The following is a 13,783-nucleotide window of genomic DNA, read 5'->3' as shown; positions in this document are numbered from 1 at the left end:
CACAGTCTGCAACCAGAGAAAACCCAGGTCTGAATCCCAAGCTTCTTCTGACCCTATTACCTACCAATATGTAATCATGTGCTTGTAGAAATTTATATGATTTCTCTAAGCCTCAGTTTCTTCACCTGCAAAATAGAAATGCTGTGCTGTGCTTAGTCGTTCAGTTGTGTCTGACTCTTCACCACCCCGTAAACTGTAGCCCGCCAGGCTCCTCTGTTCATGGGGGATTCTCCAGGCAAGAATACTGGAGTGGATTGCCATGCCCTCCTCCAGAGGATCTTTCCAACCCAGGGATCGAACCCAAGTCTCCCATAGCAAAATAGGAGAAATTATAGCCACATTGCAGAGTTCTAATAAGAATTAACTCATCAATATGTGTTATTGCTAGGAGAAAGAAATCCCAAGCTGCACCGTTGCCCCTGAAGCAGCTCGTAGAGGATGCTGTGCAGGAGAGGCTGAGCTGCAGCGAGGGAGAAACGACCGCAGATGGCGTGTCCTGAGGAAGTTGGTGAGCAGAGATAAATCACTGAGCGTCATCAGTCCAGGAATTCAGTGGTCATGAGACTTAGTGGTAAGAGGACCCTAACTACTCATGCTGCTTCAACCACATTCTGAAGTCACATATTAGAGTCCGTGTCTTGTAAAAACATGTCCTCCTTCCCTAGAAGGGCACCTCTTGTCAAGATTCTGAGGAAATAACATCACCACGAAGCCCTGCGAAGAGAGATGACTGAAGCGAGTTGAAACCCCCTCCTTATGTAAGGATAGCTTGGTCCACTGACCCAACAACTTCTCCTGTCTTACTCCCAACTGTGCCCCACGACCCAACCCTAATATTTGAAAACCCATCGCATTTGGGGACAAGCCATTTGAGAAACACTGGGGCAGGAACTGGTTAGTGATATTTGGGTTGTGCTCTCAGTTCCTTTTTGACTAAAAGAGAAACTGGTAAACAAAGAGTCAGATGAGTAGGGCAAAGATGTTCCCTATTGCATGTCAGGGGGTTGCTGGGTTATATTTTGCAAAACTCTTCTCCCTCCATTCCTCCCCAGACAAGCAAAATACAGAGAATGGCCAAAGTTGCCCCTTTCCAACATCACAACCTTTGGAGTACTCTCGCTGCCTAAATATAGTCCAGTGTGTTGTAATGGAAAGAGCTCTGGACTTGGATGCGTGTTCTAGACTTAAGTTTTGGTTCTATCATGTACCAGTGTTATAACTTGGCCAAGCCAGTTAAGCCCTCTGAATTTCAGTGGCCCCAGCCTAAAATAAAGCCTTCTCTAACATTCGCTAAATGATTTTAAATTATAAAAATCAGAAATTCTATAAACTTTTGGTCAGTACACAGAACATTTCTATATCCTTTAAAAATGCTGTTGCTTGCCCCTCCTTATACCAAATATACGCAGCTGCTTCTTCTAAGTGTGTTTCCTATCAACTATCTCATATTTTCCAAGATGTATTTTTAGAAAAGGCAGAGGAAACAGAGATCAAATTGCCAACATCTGTTGGATCATAAAAAAAAAAAAAAGCAAGAGAAATCCAGAAACTCATCTACTTCTGCTTCATTGACTATGCTAGAGCCTTTGACTATGTGGATCACAACAAACTGGAAAATTCTTAAAGAGATGGGAATATCAGACCACCTCACCTGCCTCCTGAGAAACCTGTATGCAGGTCAAGAAGCAACAGTTAGAAGCAGACATGGAACAACAGATTGGTTCAAAATTGGGAAAGGAGCGTGTCAAGGCTATATATTTACAAACATTCAAGACGGCAGGAGGAAACTGTCCAAATAAAGGGAAAAGGCTAGATTTGGATGTTCAATAGAAGCATTTTGTATGGTCCCAAAGTGGAGATGCAGCCTGGAATATGGTGAAGCCCTTTAACTCAAGCCTCCACTATGCAGACAGAGGTGCAAATACCCACATTCTGTATTAAACTGCCAGTACAAACAATGCTTGGAGGCTCAGACCAAAGAAATTATTCATTTTGGCTGGAGGAAACTGGGGGAAATTGTCCAGGAAGGCAGCATTTGACTTGGGTCTTTCCCACAGGTGAAGGAAAGAGCTGTGAGGGAGATAGGGCTGGAAGAGTAGTCGGAAGACAGAGAGCAGTGAGGGAGAAGGCACAGAGATGTGAGGGCTGAGATGCTTGAGAATGTTTCATTAAGGGCGCCCAGCGTCTGAGAAATACATGATTTATCCTGAGACTTCACAAGCAGTCCTGGGGCATGTGTTGGGTCCCACGAACCAATGCAGTCCTAACAGCAGCCACACAGAGTTGTAGCCGTTGTGAAAGGAAGAGGCCACTACAAGTCCCGCACAAGCCTCAAGTTTATCAAGCCCCTTGCACACGAGGATCTCAGAATTCCTTAGTGGGGTCACAAAATATAACATGGATAGTGGGGTAGTAAGTGGATGAGCCCCATCTGCATATACCTTTAGGATATCGAACCATTACTGGTTGCCTCTAATCCAAAACGATGCAGGTTACTGCAGGAATTTCTCGTATGCACTTATAAAAAGAAGCAATTCATATGAATTCTAGCATTATCAACTGTAGAAAGCATGATGACTACAGTTAATAATACTGTTTAAAAGTCGCTGAGAGAGTAGATCTTAAAAGTTCTCACCACCAAAAAATATATATGTAACTATATACAGTGGAGGACTTATTGTGATGATCATTTTGCAACATATACCAATATCAAATCATTATTTATAGAACTGAAACTAGTATTAATATAACATTATGTGTCAATTGTTGTTGTTATTCAGTAGCCCACTTGTGTCTGACTCTTTGGGACCCCGTGGACTGCAGCACGCCAGGCCTCCCTGTCCCTCACCATCTCCCAAAGTTTGCCAAAGTTCGTGTCCACTGCATTGGTGATACCATCCAGCCATCTCATCCTCTGACACCCTCTTCTCCTTCTGCCCTCAGTCTTTCCCAGCATTAGGGACTTTTCCAACGAGTCAGCTGTTCCTATCAGATGACTGAAATACTGGAGATTCAGCTCCAGCATCAGTCCTTCCAACAAGTATTCAGGGTTGGTTTCCCTTAAGGTTGACTGGTTGGATCTCCTTGCTGTCCAAGGGACTTTCAGGAGCCTTCTCCAGCACCACAGTTTGAAAACATCAATTCTTTGGCATTCTGTCTTCTTTACAGTCTAGCTCTCACAACCGTACGTGACCACTGGGAAGACCACAGCCTTGACAATATGGACCTTTGTCGGCAGAGTAATGTCTCTGCTTTTCAACACACTGTCTAGGTTTGTCATCGCTTCCCTGCCAAGAAGCAGCCGTCTTCTGATTTCGTGGCTGCAGTCACCATCTGCAGTGGTTTTAGAGCCCAAGAAGAGGAAGTTTGTCAATGATATTACCTCAGTCCAAGAAGGAGGGGGGAGAGGACAGGGAAGAGAAAGGAGGAGGAGGAAGGGACAGGCAGGCTGGTGGGTGGGGAGGTGAAGTGGAAGAAGCATCCGCTAGGGGCCAGCATGACCTTACCAAGGACAGTCTTGCCTTACTAGCCTGTTTTTCTGACTATGACTAAATAGGCAGGTAAGGGGACATTCTCACCCACTGAATCTGCACTTCTGCAGTCTTGTAGACAGATCTCCTCACGAATAAGGAATAAAGGTGTCCCTCCCCAACTCCCTAACTATCCCTTCTTCCCACCCTTCACTCCAGCAACCATAAGCTCATTCTGGAAGTCTGTGAGTCTGTCTCCAGAAAGAGAAAGGAAAAACCCATGTGATATCACTTATACACAGAATCTAAAATATGATACAAATGAACTTACAAAACAGAAAGAGACTCAGAGAAGGAATTTATGGCTGCCAGGGTAAAGGGATTGGAGAAGGAAATGGCAACCCACTCCAGTGTTCTTGCCTGGAGAATCCCAGGGACGGGGATGTCTGGTGGGCTGCTGTCTATGGGGTCGCACAGAGTCGGACACGACTGAAGCGACTTAGCAGCAGCAGCAGCAGGGAGCTTGAGATGGACATATACACACTACTATATTTAAAACAGATAACCAACAAGGACCTACTATATATCACATGGAACTCTGCTCAATGTTGTGGCAGCCTGGATGGGAGGGGAGTTAGGGGAAGAATGGATACATGTATATGTGTCACTGAGTCCCTTCACTGTTCACTTGAAACTATCACATTGTTTGTTAATCAGCTATGCCCCAAAACAAAATGAAGTTTTTTTTTAAATGATGGTACATGTATGTATATACATACATATATACAGATACATACATACAATAGAATACTACTCAGCCATAAAAATGAATGAAATAATGCCATTTGCAGCAACACGGATGGACCTAGAGAGTGTCATACTGAGTGAAATAAGTCAGAAAGAGAAACCATGTGATGTCACTTATATACAGAACCTAAAATATGGCACAAATGAACTTATATATTAAACAGAAACAGACTCATATAGAGAACAAGCTTGTGGTTGCCAGGAGGGAGGGGAGGTAGAGGAGGGATGGATTAGGATTTGGGGATACAAACTATTATATATACATAGATATAGGATGGATAAACAAGATCATAGTATGCAGCACAGTGATCTATATTAAATATCCTGTGATAAACAACAATGAAAAATAATAATATGAAATAAACATTTTTTAAAAAAAAGAAATAAAGGTTGGATATTAGAGCAATTGAGTTAGTAATTGGTTAAATAATTGCACCCAAAGAGAGGAAAATAAAATGGATCAATAGCAATCATAAGAGAAATTTCTAATAAGATAGAGCCATCATCTAAATTTCTTTAATCTGTTTTATTCAACTTTCTTTTTTTTTTTTTTTTTTTTTTAGTATTACAGTGCACAAGACATGTTTATCTAATCTACATGTGTTACAGCTGAGAGGGATTACATTTGGATCCAAAATTGTCTTTGTCTTTGTCCAGCTAACTAAATTCAAAAAAGAGAAATATAAGATCCTGGACTTTGATCCCTCAAATGAACTACATAAATATAAATTGGGGGTCAAAGAGGTATGGCTTAGATAAAACATTCTCTTGGGTTTGCAAGCAATAGCTTAATGAAGCTGGACAATAGTACCTGACTCCTGTGAGAGTGGCTATCTTTTGCTGCTGCTGCTGCTAAGTAGCTTCAGTTGTGTCCGACTCTGTGCAACCCCATAGATGGCAGCCCACCAGGCTCCCCCGTCCCTGGGATTCTCCAGGCAAGAACACTGGAGTGGGTTGCCATTTCCTTTTCCAATGCATGAAAGTGAAAAGTGAAAGTGAAGTTGCTCAGTTGTGTCCAGCTCTTAGCAACCCCATGGACTGCAGCCCACCAGGCTCCTCCATCCATGGGATTTTCCAGGCAAGAGTACTGTAGTAGGGTGCCATTGCCTTCTCCGGGCTATCCTTTAGGCTCACTGAATTCCTTCTCAAAAGACCTGAGCTCTATTTCTACCCCACCCCCAACAAGTCTTTCAGTTTCTGTGTCTTCATTTACTGACCTCTAAAATTAACAAGTTGCCGTAAATCTTTAGGTCCTTCACAATAGTAAAAGTCTACATAGGACTCACCCCTTTATTGTCCATGGAAGTGGGATGAGCATTGACTTCACTACCTTTTCAAGTGCCTTTCTGAACTAAAGAGCCTGGAAAGCAAAAAGGGATCAAGACTCCCTTGCAGCTAGGTCTGGCAACTCAGAAGCCCTTAGACAACATATGGAAGGTGAAAGTGAAGCAGAGGCTGTACTTCTGCAGCTTCTGTGGCTTCTGTAAACCAGGTGGATGACGCTCTTGGTTTCTTCAGCAGCAGCAATATCAGAGATCCCAGTGGATCCCAGTGGATCTCTGTGGTGCTGAGAGGCAGGGCCCTGAGCATCTATTTCTTGGACCATAGCAGACTGGGTATGCTGAAAGCACAATTCGTGGAATGATCAAAATTCAGCTTTCTTAATATTTCATAATCCATTTCAGATTCATTCAGTGGAGTAATCCCCTGCTCCTCTTGCTACTCAAAGTCACTAGCATCAATTTGGAACTTGTTAGATATGCAGGCTCTCAGGTCCTACCCCAGACCCACTGGGTATAATCTGTATTTGCAGAAGAGCCCTGGCTGATTCATGCATACATTAAAGTTTGAGCCAATCCCTGACTTTTCTGCTGCTCTTGGCAGTTCATATTTCTTTAATGACTTTAGTCACAAATATAGTTTCAATTTATTAATTAGAATGCCCAGTCTTAGATGTTAATCAGAACTTCAAGCTTAATTCTGAGATAACTCTTTGTCCTCATACATATTGGGTTTAGGTCCTGACTTGAGAAAGCAGCTTGAAGGAGCTTGATTGGTTTTCCTTTGTTTCTCTTTCTGCATCTCCTTAGTGTTTGTTTCCTTTTCACCTCACCCAGGCCAAAGAAGGGGATAACAGGGAAAGAAGGAAGGATGGGTAAGGAAGTAGAAAACTCTTTGGATGAGCAGCTTCCTCCTCTCTGAGTTTGGAGGTGACTATGGCCAATTCTTTCTTCCATAAACACGTTTTGTGGACTTTTTGGAGGTGTTCATTTTGGGGGACTGATCCCCTCTGATATTCAAGACAGGTTTATCTTTTTCCAGGTGTTCACTTGCACCTCTTTCCTCAATCTCTGGGAATCCAGACTCACCTCCAGCTTTTCCGGTATTTTTTTCAACCCCTTCTGGTGGCCTTATTCTACAGGAACCAAGCCCCAGGTGGCACTAGTGGTAAAGAACCTGCCTGCCAGTGCAGGAGATGTGTGAGGTGTGGGTTCCCTCCCTGGGTTGGGAAGATCCCCTGGAGGAGGGCACAGCAACTCACTCCAGTATTCTTTCCTGGAGAATCCCAGGGAGAGAGGAGACTATGGAGGCTATGGTCCACAGGGTCACGAAGAGTCATGTCAGACTGAGGCAACTTAGCACACACACATGCAAGATAACCCCATGGCAGCTCTCTGTCTTTCATGGACCACAGAAATATGTACATACCTAGCTTTGCCCCCGCAAATTTTGTAGTGTAGAATCCCAAAACAGACTTCTCCATCCTATGGCCACAACTCACCTTAGCTTTCTCAAGAGTGAGTCAGGCCCAGTTTCCTGTGTCTTGCAACTGCGGGGAACACATTTCAGACCTCTCTGGGAGAGGCCAAGGGACTGCCCTCATTAGGCTTGAGGGGGAGAGGATAAGCGCCCCAGACTCCCCACTATGAGTAAGAATTGTGATGGAAACTCTTCATATGTCAAAGAAAGCTCTTCACAGACCCTCTCTCCCCTCCATACTCTAACCCCTTTTTAATCTTCTTGATTTGATTTCGGAGTCCAAAAGCCAGAGAACAAATCTTTGGTCATTTCCTTTGTACATTCTGTGTATGATGATCTGGCTTCAGAATTCCATGTCTGTTGCATTGCATCATGAAATATCACTTTTGACATCCTGTCACAAGTGCAATTGCTTAATTGTAAAAAAATAAAAATAAAATTCTGCCTTCCTGCCTTTTTCTCCCTGGACACACCCAGTCAGTTATGGGTCCCACATTTTAAATCAAATACAGAGATGTGCCCAGAAAAGCCAGGATGGGGAAGGAATTCTAAATTAAGAACAGTTGAAAACACTGAAACAAACAGAGTCTATCTTTAAGAAAACTAAGCATGACTTAAGCAGCGTCTTTAAACATCCAAAGGCCTAACAAGAGGATGAGGAATTAGATCTGTTGTGTGTAACTCTAGGAGGCACGGTGAGTAGAAGCTATAACAAAATCATTTTGCTCATTACCCATAGGAAGAACTTTCCAATTGCCAGAGCTATCCCAGGCAGTGGTAAAGAACCCACCTGCCAATGCAGGAGACCCAAGAGATATAGGTTTGATCCCTGGGTTAGGAAGATCCCTGGGAGTAGGAAATGGCAACCCACTCCAGTATTCTCACCTGGAAAATTCCATGACAGAGGAGCCTGGCAGGCTACTGCCCATGAGGTCCAAAGAGTCAGACACAACTGAGCATGCCCACTCCTCCTAATATAAAGTGAATCGTCCTTGGGAGGCAACGAGGACCGCATACTCACAGGAAGTCAAATGTGGCCACATGGCAGGAGAAGTTTAGAATCTTAATAAGTGGTTTCTTGGTTGAACTAAACAGCTTTTAAATTCCTTTCAGATTTTTGAGGACTTCCTCTTCAACTGAAGAAAAAGTCCATCTTTAGTCTCAGGCTACACGTAGGGTCATGTGTAACTTTTTTTCTAGACATATTGAAATTTGCTTTTAGGATGCATTTTGTATTTCATTAATTCTAAGAGATAATTTTGTTCAAACTACTTTTAATGTCTCTGGAACTACAATGCATCTTATGACTGTCATCGTGTCATAGTTTGCACTGCTTAAATAAACACGAACATGAAAGTACTGGTTTCAAAATTTAAGAACTGGTATGAGCATCTTGGGAGAAATTTCTAGAGATGACAGTGAAACGTTCATAGGTTGTGAGAAGTGGAATGGGTGATGTATCAGACATGTTTAGCCACATTCCTGAAAGTGAAAGTGTTAGTCACTCAGTCGTGTCTGACTCTTTGTGACCCCATGGACTGTAGCCCACCAGGCTCCTCTGTCCATGGAATTTTCCAGACAAGAATACTAGAGTGGGTAGCCATTCCCTTCTCCAGGGGATCTTCCCGCCCCAGGGCTCAAAACCAGGCCTCCCACAGCTGAAGTCAAAAGTAAGTTAACTCACGATGATTGCAAAACCAGCTTACAAGTCTGGCAATGATGAGTGTTACTCTTGTTATGGCTTCTTTTAAGGAATGCTGCATTACTAATGCTCTTCATAGGAAAGAGCACGTTGCAAGAATGGGAAAAAAATCTTTGATAAATATGAGTGGGGAAAGTGATTTAGAGAAGTCAAACTCTGAAAGTGAATAGTTTTAGGAATACCTCACCCAATTTATATATTTCCTTTATGTTGTCCTTTTTATGCATACGTAAGAGTGATATAAACTGTGGAAAATTCTGAAAGAGATGGGAATACCAGACCACCTGACCTGACTCTTGAGAAACCTATATGCAGGTCAGGAAGCAACAGTTAGAACTGGACATGGAACAACAGACTGGTTCCAAATAGGAAAAGGAGTACGTCAAGGCTGTATATTGTCACCCTGCTTATTTAACTTCTATGCAGAGTACATCATGAGAAATCCTGGGCTGGAAGAAGCACAAGCTGGAATCAAGATTGCTGGGAGAAATATCAATAACCTCAGATACGCAGAAGACACCACCCTTATGGCAGAAAGTGAAGAGGAACTGAAAAGCCTCTTGATGAAAGTGAAAGAGGAGAGTGAAAAGTTGGCTTAAAGCTCAACATTCAGAAAACTAAGATCATGGCATCTGGTCCCATCACCTCATGGGAAATAGATAGGGAAACAGTGGAAACAGTGTCAGACTTTATTTTTTTGGGGCTCCAGAATCACTGCAGATGGTGACTGCAGCCATGAAATTAAAAGACACTTACTCCTTGGAAGGAAAGTTATGACCAATATAGATAGCATATTCAAAAGCAGACCTTTGCCAACAAAGGTCCATCTAGTCAAGGCTATGGTTTTTCCAGTGGTCATGTATGGATGTGAGAGTTGGACTGTGAAGAAGGCTGAGCACCGAAGAATTGATGCTTTTGAAATGTGGTGCTGGAGAAGACTCTTGAGAGTCCCTTGGACTGCAAAGAGATCCAACCATCCCATTCTAAAGGAGATCAGTCCTGGGTGTTCATTGGAAGTAATGATGCTAAAGCTGAAACTCCAGTACTTTGGCCACCTCATGCGAAGAGTTGACTCATTGGAAAAGACTCTGATGCTGGGAGGGACTGGTGGCAGGCGGAGAGGGGATGACAGAGGATGAGATGGCTGGATGGCATCACCGACTCGATGGACGTGAGTTTGAGTGAACTCCGGGAGTTGGTGATGGACAGAAAGGCCTGGCGTGCTGCAATTCATGGGGTCGCAATGAGTCAAACACGATTGAGCGACTGAACTGAACTGAAGAGTGATTATAGGACTTCCCTAGTGGCTCAGATGGTAAAGAGTCTGCCTGCAACACAGGAGACCTGGGTTTAACCCCTGGGTCGGGAAGATCTCCTGGAGAAAGGAATAGCTACTCCAGTATTCTTGCCTGGAGAGTTCCATGGACAAAGGACCATGGCGGGCTACCGTCCATGGGGTCATAAAGAGTCAGACATGATTGGCAACTAACACTTTCACTTTCAAGAGTGAAATTTGAATTTAAAAATAAAAAATTTAAAAATTTTCTATTTCTAATTAAGCCTAAAAGACATTGTGTGGCTATTTGGCCACAATTTCCTTCCTTAATGTTCTGCTCAATGGTGCATCCTATGGTCAATGTCATTTTAGATGCTGTGAACTACAGTGATAATGTGATAATAGCTTCTATCAAGTATGTTACTTGGATAACCTCATTGAATCCTTCTAGCAATTCTGTAAGGAAGATGCTATTATTACTGTGCTTTGCAGATAAGGAAATACAACTTCAGGGAGAAAATCTCTTGCCCAAGTCTTGCTGTTGTCGCTAAGTTGTGTCTTACCCTTTGTGACCCAGATGGTAAGTAGTGAGGGTGATGTTTGAACCCAAGTCTATTAACTGCTGGCCGGGGTTCTTAACCTCTATACTCTGCCACCTCTAGGTCCAGAGTTAATTAGCTTGGCTACTACAACTTAACATTCTACATTAAGAGCATATTTACTGTAAAGAAACGGGAGAGTGGTCATCTCCCACATCAGCTCCTTTGAACTGAAAAAGACTTAAGTATACCAGTTCTTTAGCCTCAGATGTTAGCTGAATCAGGGATGTACAGTTATATGAGGCCTCTTATTATAATTAGAATGTTAAGCATTGAAACCAATTATCTTCGAGGGTGTAGTGCAGATATAGTGACTGGGGAATAAACTAAACTAACACGGGCAAACTGCAGTACACCTTGGGAACTGGGTGGAGAACTAGGATGATCTGGCTTGGAATAAGAGCTCTACTTAGCAGAAAGTTCACATTTATTAAGGAAATATAGTCAAGAGTACATTCTCTTAGTTAACTGCAGCCCAGTTAACAAGAATTCAGACGATGGGTGGGTTAGAACTACAAACAGGGACATTGACTCTGCAAGGATTGCACTGCTGAGTTGTTGCACAGCACAAAGTTAGTAATGTTGCCAGGATTCAACTGGGGGAATTCAACAGAAGATTAGGGGTCAAGAGTTTCTCTGGGTTTATTAAGAAATATAGGACTTCCCTCGTGGTACAATAAATAAGAATCCACCCGCCAATGCAAGGGACATGGGTTTGATCTTTGGTCTGATAAGATTCTACATGCTGTTGAGCAACTAAGCCTTTGAGCCACAACTACAGAGCCCGAGCTCTAGAGCCTATGAGCTGCATGTACTGAAGCCCGCAACGAGAGCCTGCGCTCTGCAACAAGAGAAGCCACTGCAACAAGAAGCCGGTGCCCAACTGAAGAGCAGCCGCCCCCACTTGCTGCTGCGAGAGAAAGCCCTCGCGAAGTACCAAAGGCTCAGTGCAACCAAAACTATATGAATTAATTTTTTAAAAGAAATATATAACTGCAATGATGTACTCTCCTGACCAGGGTAAGAGAAACAAGCTCTCTCAGACATAATTTGACAATATCTATTAAAATTTAAAAGGACTCATTTTCTTTAACAATTCTACTTAACGCTAGGAGTTTGCCCTACAGATATATTCAAATATGTGTCTAAAGATCTAAGTGTGAGAATCTTCATTGCAGCATAATCTAAAACAACAGAAGTTTGGAAATAACCTAATAGTTCATCAATAGGCACTGGCAGACGTCATCTCTCTGGAAAGTGACTTGTGAGCCTCCATGCTGGGCTTGGTGCTCCTCCTCTGTGCTTCTAAGCACCTTAGCATCCCCTGACTTAGAACCTTTAGTAATGAAAAAAATCTGTTTATTTGTCTTTCCCTCTCTAAGTGAAAGTGAAAGTGAAGTCGCTCAGTGGTGTCCAACTCTTTGCGACCCCATGAATTATAGCCTACCAGGCTCCTCTCTCCATGGGATTCTCCAGGCAAGAGTACTGGAGTGGGTTGCCATTTCCTTCTTCAGGGGATTTTCCCGACCCAGGGATTGAACCCGGGTCTCCCGTATTCCAGGCAGACGCTTTAACCTCTTTAAGGTTACTCTTATTTCCCTCTTTTTCCCGATGAGAGAGCTTGAACTCAGAAGGCCTGTACAGCCCATGCCTCACCAACAGAGTTGATGACGCAAAAGTATATGCAGAGGCACAGAGGCATGAAAGAGGCTCCATGGGGAGAGAGCAAGTGGTCTGTGTGACTGCTCCATGTCATGATAGGGAGTTTGGACTTGAACCTAGAGGATTTGATTCACTCTCTTAGGAAAAAAGTCATTAAGTGTGGAACCCAGAGTTGAGTTCCTTCCTTCCACAGAGTCAAGTCCAGATGAGAAACTTAGACTCAGGGAGGACAGTATGAGAGAGGGAGGCTGAGATCCAAAGGAAACTTGCCAGGACCGTTTCTGCTGTCTGATGGAGGACTTCCGGGTTCCTTGTTTGGTATCTGGTATGGACACTCACAGGTTTACAGTCAAGGCCTGAGACTGAGACACAGAAGTGATCAGAGAGCCAGAGAGCAGTGGCTTCCTCCCCAGGTTTCTCCAGCATTCTGTTGCTACCCTTGCTGCTTGAGAATGAGCTTGAGATTCTCCTTGGGTAGCCTGGGCTAGCTAGCCAGCCTTCTGTTTCCCTAAAAGCATGTTGGAACCTGATGAAGCTGGATGAGGACTCAGCGCCCTGCGCCCCACCCAGAGGAGCATGGCCAGTAAGCTGCCTGTCTGACGTTTCTCAGTATTTCCTTAGTGCAGGTCTTCCTGGGAGATCATTAATAGATCTTGTAGGGGAAGATCAAGGAGATTCGGGGGGCTTAAAGACATGGAGACTAAAAGGCATAAAAGTTACTCCTTCCCTTGCCACACAACATAAATAGAGAAGTTGCATCATGAATGATTTCATTCTAACCCATAAATCTTATTCTTTCCCATCCCCCACATCCCTGGCCTTAAATGGAGGTAGGTGGCAGGAAGGAAGATATTGTGGCTGCTGTGAATGAGGAGATAGTAAAGAGATAAAATGCTCTTTTGAATGGCTATTTCACCATTTCACTCCCTTAAGAAATGATCAACTGATATTTTAAAATTACTTATTATTGAAGTATAATTGCTTTACAATGTTGTGTTCATTTCTGCTATGCAGCAAAGTGAATCAGTTATACATATCAACTGACTTTTTTTTAATGGGTGAGATTCTTTGATTAGGTAATCAATGCTAGTCATAACCCTAATGCTACTCATTTTCTATCTGGATAAAGAGACAGCAGAAACATCAGGGGAACAAAATCACAATGGGCCCACTGAAATAGAGTCGGGTTAGCCAGGGAAGGCATGCCAAGAGAAGATTCTGGGAAGTGAGCTAAGCCTGCATAGAAAGCTGAAAAGCAGAGGCACAAAGACCAGAAGCCCAACACTGGATTATAGTGCCTGAACATACCTTCTCAAGGGATAAGCAAGTGGCCGCTGAGATCAGTTTATTTGATTGCTCTTTCGTAATTTTAAATTAGCTTCTCCTCCAGTGAGGTTTATTTATGCCCTCCATAAAGAATGTTTCCGCATATCCATCCCAATTTTCCAACAGGTTTAAGAACCTTTTAACAAGACTTCCATGTTCTGAACCCTTTCTACTTCCCCAT

The sequence above is a fragment of the Bos grunniens genome, chromosome 3, assembly GCF_055505025.1.
Source record: "Bos grunniens cultivar Pamir isolate PY7600 chromosome 3, Bosgru_T2T1.0, whole genome shotgun sequence".
Classification (NCBI taxonomy): Eukaryota; Metazoa; Chordata; class Mammalia; order Artiodactyla; family Bovidae; genus Bos; species Bos grunniens.
Note: the sequence above shows the minus strand (reverse complement) of the source record.